Here is a 22123-nt window from a genome sequence, read left to right on the forward strand (position 1 = left end):
GGGTTCCTCTGCTGACCCACCCTGTAAGCAGCTGTTCGAACACTCCAGGCTCACTCCTTGTGGCAGGTGCAGCTTGCTAACGCTACCAGGTTACATAAAGGAGGTGAGAGCGACTGTCTGGGCAGAGAGAATTACAGTCGGAGACAGAGAGGTTTCTGCAGAGAAACCACAGAAACACCCAAGGCTGGAAAGAACAAATAGGGTAAGGTTTCTGTCATGTTGTGGTTTCAACTGCAAATAAATTCCAACCTCAGGAAGAGGATACATTTGCACCAGATTATGACTGAGCATGGGCACAATCTAGCTCCCTCTGAATTCACTGGGGGTATTTCCACGGATTTCAGACCTGCTTCAGGTAAGACCCCGCTTTCTGTTCAGAGCAAGGAGGGAACCTCCCTTGAATGGAATCCATGCACTGTAACCAAGCCCTGTCTCTATTTTTAGACCAATTCACAGCATGTTCACTACCTAGCTTTCTCACTTGCTGACACAATTAGGTACCTAGGCATATGAGGCTCACTTCTGCCCTCAGTTAAATGGGTGCAATTTCTACTGCATTACCGAGGGATGATGAGCTCAGGTCTGCCCTCAGTGTCAAGCTGGCTGTCCCATTGTTTCATTGGGCTGGCCAGAGTGTCACTGAGGGCAGAATTAGAGACATTTCATATAAAGCGTTACCAGCTTTTTAATCATAAAAACAAATTAAAAGATTAGGGTCTGTCCATGCCTGGGGCCCCGAGGTTCTGCTGCAATACAAATAATTACTAAGAATTATAATAAGATAAAATGATAATTAAAAAGAAACCGATTTGAAATATGAGCACAGTTTTCTCGGGTTAAACATTTTATTAATAATGAGGAGGCCATGGGTCTGCCATCTCTGTAACCCCTCACTTATTTCCGAACACTTTTCACCTCTTGAAAAGTAATCTAACATTTGTTCCTGTTTAGAGCAGTCTCTGGAGTATTTAGACATGTCATCAAGTATTGAGCCCTAGCTCTAATGGCCTTTTATCTGTTCTGAATTTACAAAGACATTTCATTTTTTTGAGTTCAAGAAATTATTTTCTGTCTGCAATATGAAAAAAAAATCCCTGGTTTGCTCTTGGCTCCTTCCCTGTCTAGTCCAAACACTGAAAATGTCAAGTTTGCTCACTAATTAAACATGTCTGTCTTGGACTACACTTGTATCCTTCACCGTGATGGTGCAGAGTCCCAGGGAGACATTATACATTCATGTTTGAAATAGAGCATTTAAAAAAAATTGTGTGACACAAATACAAACTTATTGGAACAATCTTTTAACAGGCAAAGCAATCATAACCTGGGAGAAGCGGAAGAACGGTCAAGCTGGTAAGTTCCAGTGGAGATCTGGATGGGAATTTCCTCAATATTTGGGGGCATTGGGATTTCACAGTTTTGGTTCAGACCCATATGTATTTATCTTTCCCTCACCCTACTAAAAACAAGAGTTTGATGTAATTTCAATTTCTGGTGGCAGTGAAGAAGAAAGGTGATTAGGGTGGTTGAATCACCAAAGGTTCAAAGTTCAGTTAGAACAAGCCACCAAAAGCCTAGCTGAACTATTCAGATGTGAGATGGAAATCTCTCAAGAGAAGGCCTTCTTGTGGTTTTGTGGCATTTCTAATTTTGTTCTAAAACACAAAAACAACATCCTCATTTACACAAGCAATTCTGAATTTGAAAAAAATTATTCTTTTCAAGTACAGTTTTAAAGGTGGTTGACGCTTCACATGGTGCTTGTGTGCGTCTGGTGTTTCCTATTTTATTCAAGCCAGCTACACATTTCTAGTTTAAAAGTAACATTTTTCTATTGTCTGCCATTTCCTTTGAGAGTTCTCTTGGGACAGCGGTTTGTAAGGCAGGATTACCATAAGTGATTGAAATAAACAGGATCTTAACTGTGTTCAGGACACAAGGCCTCCCACGAAGATAGGACAAAAAGAATAAACAGCCAGCACCTCTCATGAAATGAGAAGGGAGAGAAAAGGAAAAGAAGGAAGAATATTTAAAATAGAGAGGAATTGTAATTTATGGTAACATATATGGAAAGTGCTCTAATACAATAATGATCTGTGTGGCATAAATGCCTAGAGAGATTAGATTATAACAGGATGAGAAGGGGAGGGAGGTTAATTTAAAAACTCCATTAAATAAAAGTGACAATAACAAGGTGAATAGAACAGTGGTTTTTAATGGATAATTTCTTTGTGTTCCCTAAATGTAGCTAGCACATAGATGTCACAGTGATGATAGGTAGGTCTATCACATTAGCACTGTTTTGCAGGACTGGACCCTCTCCTGCACTGTTATACACATTTAAATATGTATCACAGAGAAAAGGCCCTCTGCATCTGATAATACAGTAGGTTCCATTTTGTACATTTGCACAAAACATACATGTTGCTATTGTGTGCAGCCGTGACCCTGTATAAGAAAATAAAAGTGAGCATAGCTCCATAAATAGCCATTACGTACACCACACTGTAGGCCCATGTCCTGCTGAGAGCAGACAATGCAAACTTTCCCTGCATGGGATGCTTCTTTAACCAATCATCAGTTCTGACATGAGTGCTGGCTGCTTGGAAACCCTCTAGCCCAGCCCACAGAACACAGCAGCGCTGCCAGTGCAGCTGTGTCATGTATGCTCGGACATACTGAAAACTGAAAACACAGATCTGGAAAGATGCACCTGGAAAAACTCGCAATGCTGGCCAAACACTATGCAAGATGTTAACTCAGCATTATGAACAGAAATATGGCGCATGACAAAGATGACAGTCTCAAGATTACAGAATACACACGCATAGTATTGTAATTCTACAGTTGTACCCGATGATAATAATCTGTCTAATTGTGGCAGCAGTTCACTACTGGAATGCAATAGTCCAGAACTGAGTACTGTGGAGGGAAAAGTGACATATGACTGGCTTTCTTGTCACTTGATTTCTTAGCTCTCAAAATGTTCCTCAGACGTAACGACCTGTACTGCTTCTAGGGATGAAGCTGCAGTACTATGGAGGCCTGACACATACCCTTTTCACCCTTCCTTGCCCACTTTTCAGCTTACACAGGCCAAAGCAAGTTGGTAGCACAGAGTGGGTGTGTAAGATCTGGCCAACTTTTGCAAACATGATGATATGGAATATGCTGAGCAGGAGACAATGAGAAGAGACTGGAGAGAAAGACAAGTGCTTGGTGGGGAGGCAGCTAGGGAGGGAAAACTGGGTGAGTGGGAAAAGAAATGGGGTTGGTTTGGGTTAAAAGGAAGAGAATGAAGGATTTGTGGAAGAGACTGAAGAACTGGAAGGAGAGTGAGGGAGAGGCTGTTTGGGAAGGAGAATGGAGGAGGAGTGATTCAGGATATGCTGAGGGAGTAACAGTTAGAACTCATTGGAACTATTACTTTGCTCATTGCACTAAAATGGGAAGATATAAAGACTTAGTGAGAACTACTTGTAGCACTAAAGTAATTCTAAATCAATTAGTCGGATGCTTACTTGAGCAATTTAGACAATGGATTAAATATTTTTCTAGCTATATATTGTGAGGCTTTTTTTTGGCCAGTTTATAATGCCTGCTGTTCCGCTCAACAGTGTAATTCAGATAAAGATATGAGAATATTGTTTGGGTCTGCTACTGTCACATACTTGTGTTTTGGTAAATGGAAAATTAGCAGGACTGTGCTTTCTGAACACATTTTCAAATGTGCAGGACGCTAAATTAATCTCTTTACACTCTATGCAGGGATTTCTTGATTCTCCCCATTATAACTGAATTAAACCAAAAGGTAAACTTTTCAAAAGCTCTAATGACTTAGGAGCCTAAGGTATGTCTACGCTGCAGCAAGTCTCAGAGCTCAGGTCGACAAACTCAAGCTTGCGCTATGGCATTAAAAACAGCAGTGTAGCTGCTGTGGCTCTGGCTGGAGATTGGGATCTGAAGCATGGGATTGGGGTGGGCATCAGAACCCAAGCTCCAGCCCCAGCTGCAATATCTACACCACTATTTTTCATGCCGTAGCACTAGCCCTGCGAGCCCAGGTCTGTAGACCCACATTCTGAGCCTAGCTGCTGCGTGTTTAAAGCACAGTGTAGACATACCCTAAGAGTTCCATTCTCAAAAGTGTTATAGGCATGTAGAAGCCTAAGTTTCAATGAAAATCAGTGGGACTTTGGTTCCTAGCCACTCAGGAGATTTGAAAGGTAAGGGCAAAAGAGATGAAGGAGCGAATGCCGGGGGGAAAGGCATTATTAGAAACTTTGGCTACATTTCCATCCTAAGCCTGGGTGTTAACTTTAAAAAAAATCTTTAAAGTTATATATATTTTAAAGTAGTTGGGGCAGAAGAGTTTTTAATTTGTTTACTTCCTAATTTGGTCCTCCTCATTTATTTATGAAAGGTCTGAGTATAGGGCCCAGTAAATGTAAAATGAATTTTTCCTCTAGTTAATTTTGTACTTTTCATTATGATGTTGGATGTCCACACTGAACATCTTTACTGATAGTGAAATTTACTCCCATGCAGATGGTCCACACAATGGCACTCTATCACTTTGACCCTAAATTCAGGGCTTTGGTAGGTCTTAGGCAGAGCTTATGAATTTCACATAAAGAGAGAGCCTGGATAAAGAAGGAAGAATTCCCTGCCCCATAAAGGCCTAATTTTCAGAGATGAAGTGCATTTGCAGAAACAGTAGGCTTTAAATGAAGCTGTGGATGCTTGACACCATGAAGAAATCAGGAAAGACATCTTTGTCTAATTATGTCATGGTTAATAGGAGGTTAGCTTGCCTACTTTGAACTTTACTGTGCTGATGACCTTGCTTATAACAAGAAGACTGTAGACGTCAGCTTGATGAATGTGTGCTCTGATAAAGAAACAAAAGTTCTGCACTGGATTTAAGAAGCTTAGACAACAACAAGGTAATTCAGACAGATTTTTCATACACGAAAGATGGGTGAAACACGGGAAAAGCCTACTTAGGCAATAAAGGAAAGCAGTATAAATCTGTTAAAGAAAGGAGCATGACAACCATTTGTGAGCTAAGGTAATGAAATAGGTTGATTTGTATTTACTTGGGTTAAAAGGGTAGACCTTAATGGATATTATACTCATTAAGTTCTGTTTCATTAATTTCATTCTACAGCTCTGTGGGGATTTCAGTAGAGGATTTTAGATGCAACATGAACATAATATACATTGTATGTTAAAGTTTTATGAACTGAAACTGTTTTTGCTTAACAAGCGGTGACTTACCTGGACTAGAAGAGAAATGGCCAGAAATCCAGAACAAGCACAATGAGAAATCCAGCATTTGCTGGGATGCTTGAAGAGATCTATTTCTTTTAATACACAATAGATCTCTCTTAGGTATTTGTAAAAGCTCCTTTCACCTTAGTATCTAAGCACCAGAAATAGGCTGAAAATCTCTACTTTGTATTGTTCTATGCTATTGCAGCAGATTTCTTTTAAGGAGTTAGAGAGATCTGAGACACTTAGATGAATAAACCCTCTCATCTCTGAGGGGATGGCAAAACACCTGAAACTCAGGTGTGAAATACTTAGATCACATGAACCACAGATTAGAATACCAGGAAAGGTCAATTTATCCTTCAAGAAACAATAAATAATTTGAGTTCTGTATAGTTTATTGTACGGGGTCTTTCTAAACAAAGAGTTTGTTTGCTCTGGATAAACACTGAAGATTCCATGGCACTTTTCATAAGAGGAGAGATTTGCAGGAGTATCTTTGCCCAGAATGTCCCCTCTATCCTTGTTGTACAGTGTGCTAGTTATGTCAAAGCTGCCTTTCAGACATGCTGTACGTATACATTATGGGCCAGATTCTTGACTGCAGCGGAGTTCTGTTCAGACCCAGGGAGGGAGGGAATATGTTAGGGAGTCATTTGCAGCTACCTCATCCTGAACTGCCAACCCCTACATAGTCAATGCTGCAAGGGAGCAGCTCAAACACCACTAGCATAAGGTTCTCCCGGGATGTTACACCAGTGGAGAACTGGGCATAGCAGAGCTTCTCTTTGCCACACTCCCACCCCACCATACCTACCCCCTCTCCTTATGGTGAGGGTTGGGAGGCAGCTGGAGTGGTATACATGATACAAACTGAACTTAGTGGACCAGAGAATCTGGCCCTATGTGAAGTGCTTTGGGGTACTTCAAACTGAAAAGTACCATATATAAATGAAAAATATTGTAATGAACTGGCTAATGTGGTGATTCTCAACCTTTTGGGACTCAGGATCCATTTGTAAACCTTGATGGCCTGTTGCGACCCAGTAAATAGATTTAGTGCCAAAAACATCTGACTTACTAAATATTTCTTACCAACAATATATAAGATATTATCTTAATGCTTAATATAAGTACTAAATAAGTGCACCATATGTACCATAGCGGTAAGTCCTGCAATTCTTGTCCCATAGGGCTAGCTGGGCACAGGTTCCTGCACCGGGTGTTACAACCTAAGGGGTTGCAATGTCACTCAGGTTTGGCCCAGCTAGCCCAGATGGGGGCTGGCTGGACCAAATCTGTGAGAGTGGCGTTGTTAACCTGGCACATGGGGTCACAGTGCCACTACTAAAATTTCCTCCAGCTGGCCCTCCGTCATCATGATGGACAGGCAGCTGGGTCAAACCTGAGAGGCACTGCGACTCTGTGCACCAGGTCACAATGCCTGGAGCAGAGAGCCAAGCTCAGCCAATTGTGTGTGACCAGAACTGCAGAGCTGCCACCACTGTAAGGTGAATGCAGGATGGACTCTGCAACAACCCCCTTTTCCCCCAGTGGCCCCACACCACCATCACCCCTTCTGGGCCTCCCACGTGACTCTTGGAGGTGTTTTAGCGACGCAATTTTGGATCACAAGCCATGGGTTGAGAAAAACCTGGACTTGCGTATATGTGTGCACCACTGCTCCCTATTGAATGAAATCAGCTCTCTTAGCAGTAGACAGACTGACTCGCAGATAAAAGATATGTTTCAGAGTAATAGCCGTGTTAGTCTGTATTCGCAAAAAGAAAAGGAGTACTGGTGGCACCTTAGAGACCAACCAATTTATTTGAGCATGAGCTTTCGTGAGCTACAGCTCACTTCATCGGATGCATACTGTGGAAATTGCAGAAGACATTAATAAATAATAATAATAATAATAATAAGACATAATAATGTCTTCTGCAATTTCCACAGTACGCATCCGATGAAGTGAGCTGTAGCTCACGAAAGCTCATGCTCAAATAAATTGGTTAGTCTCTAAGGTGCCACCAGTACTCTTTTTTTTTTTTTAGATAAAAGATATGTTCCTTTCAGCTCAAATAGTAGGCTCCTGTGCTTACTGAGTAGGAGATCTGAGTTCTTTTTCTATTGTTTCTATGAAGCTGAGTGGCCATGGTGTCCAGCATAGTGACAATCATGACATGGTTAGTGGACCATATATGTTACTATATTATGTTTGATGGAAAAGGCTCTTTACTGAATTTAGTTCAAGTACTAGAAGGCAAGCATTCATGTAATCTACTCCCTCAGTGAAGGGGAAATGTATCCACCAGCACTATATGCAGAAGACGAGGAAGTTTATGTCCAAATTCATGGCAATTCATTGATCACCTGCTCCTACCCTAAGCTTCCCCATTGTTAGAGTTCTAATTTATCACTTCCCAATAAACAGACCAAATACCAGCGTGGTGGTCAATTCGAAAGTGGTTTGGTCAGTCTAGGAAAAGCCCAGACCCTGTTTGTTGATCTAAAACATAGCTTGTATACTGTTTATCTAGTTGCGTGTGAGGCCAGTTCTGTGTTGGTCTCTGAACCATAAAGAACTGCCTTCATCTCTGAGACATTAATGTGTTACCTGAACACTTCAGGGTCTAGGATACCTAAGAGACAAGGTCTTTTAAATGCACTTCCTGATATAGTCTGACCTTTCATGCAGTCTGGATGGTTCCAGTTAAATCCCTTCCTAATCAAAGCATCTTGGAGAGTTTGGGACAACATATGTGGTCTAAGATCATTAAAATTCCTAAAATTCCTCTTTCACAGTGTCTCATTCAGAGATGGCCCATGTGTGTGACATATACTACTGAGACCATCAGGTCCAATATTGTGAATTAGGGTTATACAAAATCCTCACAATGAAATTTTAAAACCTCAATATTTTTGGGCCTTTCACTTCATTTTGAATTCAGAAGATTGTTCCAATATCTCAAAATGTCACTTTTCTTTTTGCTTGAAATTATCCTCTTTTCAAGTAAAAAAGGTTTCTTTTTCAGAATTTTGTTTTTCAAAATTCATTTCTCAGATATAGATTTTTTTCCCCATCAAAACACATGCAAGCTTAAATTTTTCAACTGCCAAATTGTGAAAATTTCACTAACAGCAAAATTTCTGGATGTGATATTGTCCTAAACAAAATAGTCAATATTCCAGAGAGTAGACATCTTGCAAAACAATGTTCACAATTTTCACACAATCACTATTTTAAATATTATTCAAAGCTGACATATGGTGACACTCTTCCATACTATTTACTGAAGTTGAATATCCAAGTAAGAGAAAATGGTTTTGCATTTACTCTCTCTACTAGTGTCACAGCTAGTCATTATGAGGGAACAAGGTGGAATAATAGGGTCTACTATTATCATGAGACTTAGTGGTTTTAGCACACTTTCTTAATCATCCAAAGCAGGGAAAATACATGCACAGTATTGCCATCCCTGCATTCCAAATAGTGTGTTAGGCCCCCACAAAACATGAAATTGGCTTAAAATCATGAGATTTTAAAATAAAATAAACCTTGTATCTTATTATTTGCCTTTGGGTTTCGAGCCTTTAGGATTCACATTTTTAACCTTTTCCCTGAAACCACGAGGATGAGAAAATTACCTTTTTTTAAAATGAAAACTGGGATTATCACATGAACCATAGGAGCTGGTGCTTGAAGAAAAACAACACATATTGTGAGACTCATGACAAAATTATGAGCATTTGGGAGACTGTGTCTGCAGCAATAATATACTTGAAGTCAATGCTAAACAAAAGGCAATGACACCTAATAGTACTAATGGAATTTTTAAAAATAGTAAAAACTTGTCTTAGTCACCAAAGTCATCAGACATGACTCAGAATCAAGGCAGATCACAAAAGGGATCCAACTCCCCAAAACTCAATAAAAAGACTTCCAACTAGCCTTGGATCAAACCCTTTAAAGCCAATCTAATTTAATAAGATAATTTAGCAAGATAACCCTTTCCCCATCTGTGTTATGATCTAAACACTGAAGAAGCAGAAGACTGAGGACCACAGTTCGAGGTATTTCAGCACTATATGCCTTCCCTCTAACTTTGTTCTCTGTCTCCTGGTGTCCGTGCCTTGTCATGGTGGGACAGCTTGCATGCTCTAACAATCCCCAGAGTCTGTGTCGGTGGGGGCTTTTTGCTCCTGGCAGGTTCAACTATGCCGGATTGGTCTGTTGGGGAGAGGCCAGACAAAACAGACACCCTGGTCCTCCAGGTTTAGGGCTTAGGTACAGGGCTAACAACCCTGTCCTGTAAAAAACAAAATATGTTATGGAAACAGCAGCGGAAAAATCAACCTTTACTATGTGCTATGGCCTTCAGGAGTCAATGACCCGTATGACTGCCGGTGGTGAAAGCTGAAAGGAAGCCACTGGCATGAAGACTGAAGTGCTCAACACCAAGACAAAACCAAACTTGTTTTTTGGAATGTATGGACAACGTACGAAACAGGGAAGCTAGCTCAGGTCACAGCAGAGATGAGACACTACAGTGTACACATCCTGGTGGTCAGTGAGAGCAGATGGATGGGATCAGGAAGATTAACAACAGACTCAGGAGAAACTTTGCTGTATTCTGGACAGGATGATGGACAACACCATGACAGTGTTGCCATCCTTTTGAAGAAGGGAGTGGAGCATTCCCTGCTTGAGTGGAAATCCATCAGCAACAGACTTATGAGAGCCAGACTGAAAGGGAAACACAATAATATCACCCTGATTCAGTGCTACACTCCGACAAATGACAGTGATGAAGAAGCAAAGGACAAATTCTACCTTACATTACAGATGGAGTTAGAGAGAGTACCACGTCACAACCAAACTATCATCATGGGAAATCTGAATGCCAAGGTGGTAAGGACAACTCAAACAATGACAGAGCAATGGGAACACATGGGTGTGGCACCATGAATGAAAAAGGAGAGAGGCTTATTGATTTCTGCAATATGAATGACCTAGTCTTCGGCAGAACCCTATTTCAACATCGTGAAATTCACAAGCCGTCATACTGTTCTCCAAATGGCAGAGATAAGAACCAGATTGATCATATGATGATCAATGGCAAATGACAACACTCACTGACAGATGTGAAAGTGAGAAGGGGAGAAGATGTTGGCAACAACCACCACCTTGTGACAGCCTCCATCAAGCTAAAACTGAGAAGTGTGGGTCCACCAAACAAGGGACATAGATGTTATGATGTTGACAAGCTAAAGTCCCCTGAAATACAGAAAGCCTTCATTCCGCAGTTAAAGAACAGGTTTCAGGCACTTGCAGATGATGAAGAGGAGGGGAATGCAGATGAGAAGATCAACAAGAAGAAAGACAAAGTAACAACAATTTATAAACAGGGCAGTGAAGCCTGTCTAGGCTACAGGCAGAAGAGAAGGAAGGAGTGGATCATACCCAGCACATGGAATGCCATAGAAACCAGACGAGCCCTAAAGAAAACATTTTAGACACAAAATCCCAGAAGCTAAAGAACAAATACCACGAGCAGCATAGCAAGGCACACCAGGAGGTCAAATGCCTTGTGAGAGCGGACAAATGACGTTACAGTATATTGAAGATCTGGCAACACAAGCAGAGGATGCAGCTGCTTGTGGTGAACAAGGAACCACCTACAAAATGACGCGGCTTATCAGTGGTAAATGGCAGACACCAATAAACACTCTCATCAGGGACAAAACGCCCCCCACTGACAACATAAAAAGAATAAGAAATGCGCTGGACACAGCATTTCAAAGAATTGCTGAACAGGGAGCCACCTAAGGAGGAAGCAAACGTCCAGGAAGCAGAAGAAGATCTTGATATCAACACAGACACCCCAACTAAGGAAGAGATCATTCAAGCCATCAAATCCTTTAAAAATGGGAAAGCTCCTGGCAAGGATAACTTGAATGCAGAATTGTTCAAGGTAAATCCTGAGTTAGTAGCATCTGTCCTGGCCCCTCTATTTACATCAGTCTGGGAAAGGAAAAAAGTGCCAGATGAGTGGACCAGTGGGGTTATAAGTGTAGATACCAAAGAAAGGAACTCTCAGGGATTGTAATAACTGGCGTGGTATCACCCTTTTATCTGTGCCAAGCAAAGTATTGTGCAAGATCATAGTCCGGTGTATATCAGAGGCAGTTGATAGCATTCTCAGAAAAGAGCAAGTCAGTTTTCGGAAAGGGCATGGATGCACAGACCAGATCTTCACTCTACGAAACATAATAGAACAATACTTAGAATGGCAACAGCAACACTACATAAATTTCATAGACTTTGAGAAGGCTTTTGATCGCATTCACAGGACCAGACTATGGCTCATTCTGTGGGCATATGAAATTCCTCTCTGTATAATCATCATCAAAAGCTTCTATTCCAATTTTACATGCAGTGTTGATTATAGTGAGCTCAGTTTTGAAGTCAAAACATCAGGGGTGTGTCATGTCTGAAATCCTCTTCAACATTACCATTGACTGGGTAATGTGGCATACAACAGAAGACATGCCAAAAGGCATTAAATGGACACTCTTCTCATCCTTTGAAGACCTGGATTTCGCAGATGATCTCGCTCTCCTATCACATACCCAACACCATATACAAGAAAACACCGCTCGACTCAACGCATTCAGCCAGCAAATTGGACTGTAATCTTGGCTGTACCATCTGCTTGAAAACAAACACTACCAAGTGACAAATATCAAAGTTTGCCAAAATCAAAATATAAACTTACCTGTGTCCTTAACCCTCAAGATTATTTTCTAGAAGTCCTCCACTTTATCCCATGGAAGGCAACGAGAGCCTAGATATTTTGTTTCACAAGATAAAATGATGCCTCCTGATGAAGCCTTGGAAAGACTTTGTGATTTGATTGGTCATTATTGCCAGCTGCTAAATATTTTTCACAATAGAAATCTCTTCTTGTGCATTCATGATCTGAGACATCATAAAGTGGATTTTTGAAAAGTGAAAACTCATACCGTATTTGATTAAGATTATGATTTATTTTCTGTTATTGAAATCCCTTTCTACACAGAAGTCAATAAGATACTGTAAAATTCTAATCTGTGCAAGCATATGGGATATATATTACTTACAGTACATGCAATCCATTTGTCAGTGACAATGGCAAATCTAATTAAATGTTCTAGTTGTAGTTACATAAGGAAATAAGTTTGTGCAGGGCATTTTCTTCAAAGAAGAATGTCTGTTAAGAATAATTCTATTGTTGTTAACAAGGTTAGAAAAGGTTACAAAAATAAACACTGTAGATGATGTACAACTATAGTAACTATAGATTTATTCAAAGAAAAATGGTCAGACTGGATTATTAAGAAGCTATCTTAACAAAAGGTTAAAGATAGTTAAACTATCAAGGGAAAGGATACAAATTATTGCATGGGGATTTAGAGGCAAGAAATACATAGCCATGTAATGCACTGTAAATTAAAGTCATTTATAAAGTACAACTGGCACCCATATATAAAAGAGACTGCTTAGTCAGCAAAGGTGGGCCCTGCTATCTGTCATTACTGGAGTAATTCTGTGGGATAGCACAGTATGTGTTTATTAAATGCTCATCATTGTCAAAATATTCCAAAATATTAATGGTCACTGAAGACAACTGCTAAATTGTTTGTCATTGAAAGTCTTAGAGCCAGATCCTTGGTAGGGCTGAGGAGGACAGAGACACAATAAAGGGGTGTGTGTATGTGCAGGCACAAACCTTCTCTTCACACTCCCCTTGTTGCCGGGGTCATTGTGAGAATGGCCATTCCATACAAGTTAATGATGAGAAGGCAGAAGCTCCAAATATAGTTCTGATTTAAACAGGATTGAGAGGTAACATGGAGGGAATGAATGAATAGTGTTAAAAGAGGGTGGGGGGGAATGTAGCTGATTCTCCTCTCAAACAGGAACCACGTCTTTCCTGTTCTGTGATAGATATTTGGAAGATTTCCATGGAGCTGGCAGTCGCTGATCTCATCAGAAAAGTTTATATGAAATAAGGTAAAGACTAAACTTGTGCGCTCTCTGTGTTTGCTACAGAACAAAGTATTTTGCATCTCCCCATTCCTCCCGGGAGTCTCACATCACAGAATATGAACCAAATGTGGCTTGGCTTTCTTCAAGATGACACAAACATCACTTGTATAGAAATGGAGTTTAAATTGCGCTTTAAATTGCTGAAGTGAGCAGAGTACGGAGAGTCTAGTCCCTCCCACAGCCCATGGAACTGGTCGGCTGCTGTACATCACCAATTTTCTTCCCCAACCTTAGGTCTGGAATTGAGGATACAGTCCTTCTACATCATATACATAAGCTGTTATGGCCACAGGATCTTTGTACACATGATTTCCATGGTCTCTGTTTGGCCTAACCCTCACTATTGCCCTCCAAATTGACATTCTCCAAAGTGCAGAGGGTCTGTGTAGGCCCTTTGGCTGTTGGTCCATTGGCATGCCCTGACCACAGGACTTAAGGGATGCAAACAGGCTTGCATTTATCCTTCATATGAGGATGAATTTCACACTGTATCATGACTAAGTCAAACTCCCATCAGGACTTACTCAGCTTTACCTGAAAAAGGATTGGAGCATTTGTCTATTTTTTGTACTGTCCCTCTTAAATACACGATACACATCCTATAATATTCCTCTGTGACATTATGTATTAACTTTCTTTAAAACACAAAGTGCCACAGTGCCGGACCTCATTACTTAAAGAAAATACAGTATATAGCATCAGCTTAGATTGCTCACAAAGAAAAGCATAAACAGCCCCCATCCCAGTACTACCCATTTTTTATAACTGATCAGATTAAACAGAAACATTAAGGAGTGTATTCTGACAATATTACAGAGCCAAAATGTTAACGCACAGCATGCACAGGCTCCAGATGTGCCTTGCCAAAAGTATAATTCTCAAATCTCTTTTTTTCCTGTCACTCCAATCTGTTCATTTTCTAAAAAGGTAATGAAAACCTGAAGAATTGCTCTGCATACAAAAAACTGGATCTTTTTCTCCTGAAAACATTATAAAATATAATCAACGGTTTGTAAGCTTTGAATACAGACTTTTCTTAAAGAAGGTTCTCTGCACTTCAAGGATAGCACAGGTACAGTAAGTAGCAAGTGGTGCAATGGTTACCATGGTAAATTCTGCAGTTTTTTTTACTGTATGGTAAATACTTGAATATTGGTGTATAATCCAACATAAGTGGTTAGAGCAGAAGCAGCCACTTTTATGTAAGTCTTCTCCATTCTCAATTCATTTTTTCATTCCAGCCTAGATCTTCCTTTATTGGGTGGCTTTATCACCTTTTTGGCTTGTGCACACCTAGAAAGGCAAAGTAGTAATGGGAGGTTTAATGTTCACCTCTGCAAACCCTGATTCCAATGGGAGGTGAAAGAACATCTTGCAGAATCAATCTCCTAATTAATAGCAGAAGGATTCGCTTTACTTAAGGTATTCCCAGTATTTTACAATTACTTGCTAGACCTTCACAAATGAAGTGTAAGAGCACTTTGTGCCTTTGTAAATTACATAAAACACAACAGCCTTGCTTGTGAGTAAATGATAATGCAGCAGGTGCCATTGTATTAAAATACATATGGATTGATTATTTTGTGTCCTCAGAAGAAATACCTATACATTATATCAGCTGAGACAATTTGACATGGAAGGTAGAATAATTTAGTTGTTGATCTGAAATTGTAATGAAGCAGGGATTCTGTGTTCTTGACTATAAAATACTCTTGTGAAAGGATATCTTTATTGCTTTCAGAATTGTGCTACTGTGTAGATAATAAACTATTTGGAAATATGACACTACTCATTTTGTTCTATGCCTATGGTTAAACACCTAAACCAATATTTAGGTACTTAAGTTAGTGGACTGATTTTCAGATGTGCTGAGCAGCTCCCATTGATTGAGGGACCTGTTTTCTTTCTGATATCCAGCTGACAATAGTGAGAACTACAGGTGCTCAGCATCTCTGAAAAATCAAGCCAATTATTTAGGTCCACACTTAGGTTTCTAATTTTGAAGATTTTGGCCATGGTGCTTATCTGGATAATAGCTCTGAATCATTGGGAACTTTCTTGTTCACATCAATGGGAGCAGGATAGGACACTCAGCTTTTCTGTACAGTTATTTTATGCATTCAACTGTAAAGGACAAGTACCGCACCACTGTAAATGGCTCTGGAGTGTCACAGTTTCATAACTGATTACAGGAAAGGACTGTTTTTGTTAGAAATGTACCATTAAAAACAGATTCGATTCCTACTGATCTATGGACTATTATTTGCTGTCAGTTTCCCAAGAAGATTGGGAGTAATGATTAGGATATGTCATTCAAGCTGAGCATAGTACTTTCAAATAACTATATGTAAAATGATAGTAAAGCTAGAGAATTTGGTTCATTAGCAAGTAAAACTGGCCCATTCCATCTCTCTAGAGTATGATACATTTTTAGTTTTATCTTTATTTATTTTGCTGATTAAATCTGATTTGTATACAATTAACAGAGTGCCTCTGCATTTTCATATGTAAAGCGTTCTTTAAGTGACAGGTTTTTTTACATCCGAATTTTTAATATAAAACATAGTTTTTAAGGACCTACATCTCCACTACAAGTATGGAAATAAGTTTGCTATGCCCTGAATTGGTAGCCTAGATTGATTTGGGGGCAAGAGGAAAAGATACTTTTTAAATCTGTCATTGGTTTTTGTATGTATTCTGTGGTATTTGAATTGTATGTCCTTTCTGACAAAAAGGCTATTGCCTGCTGTGAAATAGATCAATGGGTGATATTGTGCAGTGATTGCTATTTGTTTAAGAGAAATCTCCCTGACTGACCCACTTCCTGTAATGCATAAAGAATAAATGACAGGAGTAATATTTTTGTTCTTGTTTCACTTTCATTCATCTTATTTGATCAGCACTGAGCAAAACTGACATCTCATCAAAACCAAAAGAGTGTTTCTGCAGCAGGTTCATCAGAGGGTGGCATTTAAAACACAGACATTGCAGGAACAAATGTATTTGCCAGCTCCGTCCATCGATGTAAACCTGACCTTTATCCCGTAGTTTTATTGACACTGTGCTGCTTTGTATCATATTTCATTACTGTGCTGAAGACCTGGAAGGTCCTCCTTGTAAAACTGCTGTTGCTTCTGATCTGCAAATCTTTACATCCACAATAGGTTTAAGGAAAAGAGAAAAACTAACTAAATAAATAACAAATAAAGTGAAATAATCATCATCATCCTAGAGAAATCTAGGTATTTAATGCTCTCATTATGTATGAATTTTGTGTAAAACAGAGAATTTGATTTACTACTTAAAATTATAATGTATTATTATCATTATTTTATTATTATATCTATTGCATTACTACTTAAAAACATCAGTAAGGGATCAGAATCCAATTAAATAAGGCATTGTACAATAAAAAACCAACAACACACAAGGACAGTCCTTGCCCCAGAGAGCTAAGAATTTAAGTGAGAATGTGGGAAATCTTGTACTTTGAAATTCTATGATGTAAATAAATACATTCCATCTATAATCACGATCTAGGCTCCGGGTATTCTTTGCTACATTTAGCTACCAGTAACTATTTGCCTTGTTTGTTATGTTGTATGCTTTCACTTAGTTCCTGCGATCATCTGAGGATTTGTGTAAACCTTTTTATGAATACAGTATTTATTTTAAAAGTTCTTATACTTGAAACATATCCATTTTAACTACAGATAAGAGCTACCATGATTATATACTTGTTCTGTGTAGGAAAATTTTGATGAGAACAAATAAAAATTAACAAAGCTACATCTGATCATTCTGAAAAAAAAACCCCCATATTCCTAACTAATTGGTTAAATAATGGTTTGCATTACTTCAGTATGTTCTTTTTCTGAATCCCTTGGAAGATTTCCAACAAGCCAGAACACTGCTGCACCATGCTGGTGAGCCCTATGTGAATCGCATCTGTGCCGTTGTTTTCAGCCTTCTAGGCTTGAACATATTGAAACAGTCAACATTTGACAGTTAAGCAAATGGGCTATTTTTCTTACAGAAATAAATAAATCTAATATCATGCTGGATTCCCAAACCCTAATATTATCCTATTCTAAAGAATGACTAATTGAATACAAACATAAACCATTGCTGGATGCATCATGAAAATTTGTTTAATTTCTAAAAAACAGAAACCGCAAACTATCAAACTCTTCCTTTTAGTCCTGCATTAATTGAGGATAAGGGGCCTGATCCAAGCCCTTTGAAGTAATTGGAAAGACTCCTACTGACTACAATGAGCTTTGGGTCAGGCGCAAAGTGATGTGCTATAGTTTTAGTGAGGCTTTATTTAGCCTTTAGAAAATGTAGATTTTTTTTTTAAAAAAAGGGAATTCTAAAGCTTTAAAATAGTGTTTTTCAAAGTAATGTCTCAGAATGCAATCAAAAGCAGGTAGATAGGAAACTTGTGATATTAAATATAAGCCACATCTCTGACTGACATCTTGACTAGGGAAATCTCCCACTTCATTATGTGCCCCTAAAAACATTACATTCATCTTCATCAATCTGTATAGGAGCACTATGGTTTTACTTCCACTGTGCCATAATGTTAGTGTCTTTAATTTTGCAAGGTTTGTTGAAAAGTACTGCAATGTCATCTTCAGAATCAAGGTCAGTTAATATCATTTAATTGGCTCTTCTGAAACAAACACAAATGACAACTATCTCATGATCTGGGTTCAGATAGAATCCAAGAAGATGGAGCATTCCATGTTGAGCTCTGTATAAGCCCCAGCACACAAGAGAAGTGTTTTCATCTTCATGAAAGTTTGAATTGCTGGATACTCATAAGAGTAGAGGTGATTACATTTGAAATTTGTTTGAAATTCCAACAAAGCTTTTCATTAGAAGTGTAGTGGGAGGTTCAATAGAAAGCTCAATTTTTGACAAAAAAAATATTGAAAACTTGAAATTCAGGAAATTCCAACCTGTTTTTCTTGGGAACTTTTCAAAAATACAAACTAGATATGACAAAGGAGGAACTCTTTATGGGGTATTTTCTTTTTTTTTTACTTTTAGGCATGGGTCTTTCTTCTTCAGTATCACCTAGTTTCTTCACCAGCAATCAGGTAAAATGAATGACTAGCCAGGGACTGTGGAATGTACTGGCTGCTGATTGTCCAGTGGCTATGCACTGAAGTTTTGCTTCTTAGGTAAAACCTTAGATAACATAAAACTAATTTACCAGAGGGACCACCTACTACCCAATCTCCTGTGTTGTCAAACACTGGAGATTGATGTGTTTAGAATTGACTGTTCTATGTTGTTTTCTCAACAGGGCAGGAGTCAGTGACCTTGGCATGGTCTCCTTCGGAACTTAACTGGATTTTCTTGTATATGAAGCAGCAGCTGAACAGATCCCAGAGTAGCTGTAAGGAGGTAAATGAGCTAACCCAGGAAGGTCTCATTTCCAGGCATATTCTAATGCCTCCATAAGCCCTTTTCTAGGTTACAGAGTATGTGCTAGATGTGAAGGATCTGTATAACTTGATCACAGCATGTTTAAAAGTCCAAGAAAAGAAGTGGGTGAATAATAGATGAAAGAAGTTGTCCATCTATGCTGATAAATGCTAGCAGAACTATAGAGAAAATGTTTCATATTGCAGTTGAAAAACACCATTATAAATGATTGGTTAAAGCAATCACATTCAGACAAATACCAGTTCCCAGCAAGGTAAATGTACGTGCTCTCTTCTTTCCTCTGTAGTTTTTATATATATAATCCCCCTCTTTTCTTTATTTTGCTGGGATGATTGATATTAAAGGTTTTATGGTTTGTCACAATTGCACTCTACAAGCAACTCCAAAGTACATTTTCATGTTAACCTGCTATAGCCCTTGGGCCATCAGATATGTAGATGGCCATGATCTTTTCTCGTACCAAGTTAGTAAACAGCTACAATAGTTCAAATGGTGGTGACACTGCTTCATCAGAGAATGTGAGGAAGAGATGATGTCAAGGCATGCATGCCAGCTAAAAGTGTAAGCAAATAAAAAGAAACTATATGAAGAGATTGGACAGCTTTAGAAATAATATCTGAATATTATGCAGCCTTCTAAAGAGATTGAATGATGAAGCCTTGTCCTTGTTATGCTAGCTCACAGAAAAGACACTTCATGTTGCTAAAAGCGTGACATGTGTGTTGTTATAGGTTCATAGATAAGGTCCTACTTAATTCGTGATATTGCAGAAATTGTGGCTTCCACAATATTAGGCTTCCACTGCAATTTTGTTTTAAATTAGCTTACTTTGCACACTCCAGAAATATCTTGGAGAGTTTAGGGCAGGGGTGTAACCAAGGTGGGTGAGCAGGGCAGCCGCCCAGGATGCAAAGCAGGAGGGGGTGGGAGGAGAGGAAATGGGGCAAAAATGAGGGGGAAAAGAGTCGGGGGTAGAGCCCAGCAGTGGGCATGGTATTACCACCCTTACTTCTGCGCTGCTGCTGGCAGCGCTGCTGCCTTCAGAGCTGGGCTCCTGGCCAGCAGCTGCCGCTCACCAGCCTCCCACCTCTGAAAGCAGTGCAACACTGATGTCTGTCTACTTTGGGGACAAAAGCACCCCTTGCACTATCCATATAGGCAATCTATTCCTATGAAGAATAGGAACCATCTCTATGCGGGACTTGTGTACAGGGACCTTTGCTAAATCAAGTTTGCATGCACATAAACAGGTGGACCATATCCACAATCAATGAGCCAGACAGAGTGAGGTCTATGGAGGCATGAAAGATAGTGCTTGTGTTGTCAAAGGCTGGGGAGTCAGGGAGCTGATCCACAACAGGCACAGACAAGGCTCCTTCAAACTAAGAGCAGGTACTAGCAAGGTACCTCACAGTCCTGGGTATCCATGGGAAGTGTTACAGTGACCTTTGAGGTCCATTCTAGCCCTTCATGTCGATGATTCTATGCCTTTCCGATATAGAAAAATCCCTCCATACCTGATGCATTTCCTCCCCAAGTAGCAGGCAACTGTTTGATTTGCTTGTCTGCCTGGGTTTCACCTGTTGTTTTTATGGGGGGCTGAAGGTTAACATTGTTGCTATGCTATAATCCAGAAAAGGACGCTATCACACTTCTACAGTGCTCCACAAGATCAGCTACTTCTGTTAAAATGTTGCCTGCCATAACATTTATGAGGCATTTATATTATTGTGCCATATGTCAAAATATGTAATGTTAGTTATTATATATTAGGCATATGAAAACTGGCATATGGAATGAGACATTTATCACACAGCAGGGGAACAGGTATCCCAAAACCTCTTCCTTAGATCCCAGAGGCAGCTGTAAGCCAGACAAAGATCTGACTATATTCTTCACAGCAAGGATCACACACGCAATTAATGTATATAAATGCAATGAGACAAAAATTAACTGTCAGCTGCGCCTCGGCAATAATTCTTACAACAGTCTAAACATTCTAGGAATGACGTCTCAGGTGAGGTTTGTGTGACTCAGAAAGGAAACGAGTTAAAACATTTTCTAAATACCCTAAGCTGCAACCTCTTCCTAAAAAAATGCAAAGCGTCAGTGGCTTCTTCAAAAATCCTTCTGATTGCAAGATTACAATCTGATTACAATCATATCGTCAGAGAACAAAACCAGCAGCATGGGCAAAATCTTGACCCCACCGAAGTGGCAAATCTCCCATTGACTGTAATTGGGCCAGGATATCACCTGATGTGACCCATCACAACTAACCAACGCTGTTTCAGTTTCAAGTGGTATCAAATGTTCATAATAGACTAGTTCATAATCAATCCATTGAAGAAAAAAAAAACCCTCAGAAAAATTGTCAAGTGAATCTGAATGACATACATTTTTGGAAATCATAATCTATTCATGGATATTCAAAAGCAAAAAAGGGTTAAATTAATCAAGTATTTGCTGAGCTTTATTTAAATCCTGTTAACTATTTTCTCTCTGTTTTTATTAACCTGTATTTGGACATATAATATAGTGTTCAATTTCTTTGCCCCAGAGCATTCAGAATGACAGAGTCTGAATAGGAGTGGAAAAGCTGGAGATTTAGAGGCAGAATTGAAGAAAGCTGTGACAGACAAGAAAAAGAAAAATGAAAGATCCTTAATGACTCCTTAAGGAGATGTCCAAGAAAATGTAGTTTTAAAGGGTTTTATATTAAATTATCTATTTTCTAGTAGGATAGCTTTTCAGTTTTGTGCTAGCTGTAATATTTTAGGAGACACCAGATGGTACTATTTCAGAAATGCTAAACAGTAACTGTTCAGTCAGCTAGATCTTGGAGAAATGTCTATTGTTAGTTGTGATGCAATTCCTTTTAGAAGCTTACTTGCACTGATATGTTGTTGTTATACGTTGGCTTCTCTGAATAATTTCTAAGGCTTAGCTGTTCATAATAGGCTATACATACTCATGCAGACAAAAGCATCACGAAGTGTCAAAGATTAAAGTAACCTTTCTAATACAAGAACATTTGCAGTGATATGGTTACTGGAACTTGCCAGCTGAAAGCTTTGTTCTACGGAAAATTTGCAACTTCAAGGCATAAGCAGCAACACTGATAACTGGGTGGGAGAACAGGAAACAACCACCATTGCTGCTAGGTGACAATTATACCTTCATTAAAGGAATGTATGCGTGCTGCAAATTACTGCAGCACTTCTAATGGAGAACGATTTAAGCAAGCTCCTATCTGTGCCTGCCATTTGTTAACAGAATTGTTATCAGTCTCCTGAT

At 39.3% G+C, this 22123-nt stretch overlaps 1 long non-coding RNA gene across 1 annotated transcript; it reads left to right on the forward strand.

Moving 5' to 3' along the window:
- The first annotated feature begins 66 nt into the window (after nucleotides 1-66).
- LOC122462586 lies at nucleotides 67-19380 on the forward strand. Its single transcript, XR_006285252.1, has 3 exons — nucleotides 67-202; nucleotides 1309-1353; nucleotides 18684-19380. It is a non-coding gene; the product is annotated as an uncharacterized LOC122462586 (long non-coding RNA).
- The last annotated feature ends 2743 nt before the right edge of the window (nucleotides 19381-22123 follow it).

The sequence above is a fragment of the Chelonia mydas genome, chromosome 12 (genome assembly GCF_015237465.2).
Source record: "Chelonia mydas isolate rCheMyd1 chromosome 12, rCheMyd1.pri.v2, whole genome shotgun sequence".
In the NCBI taxonomy this organism is placed as follows: domain Eukaryota; kingdom Metazoa; phylum Chordata; order Testudines; family Cheloniidae; genus Chelonia; species Chelonia mydas.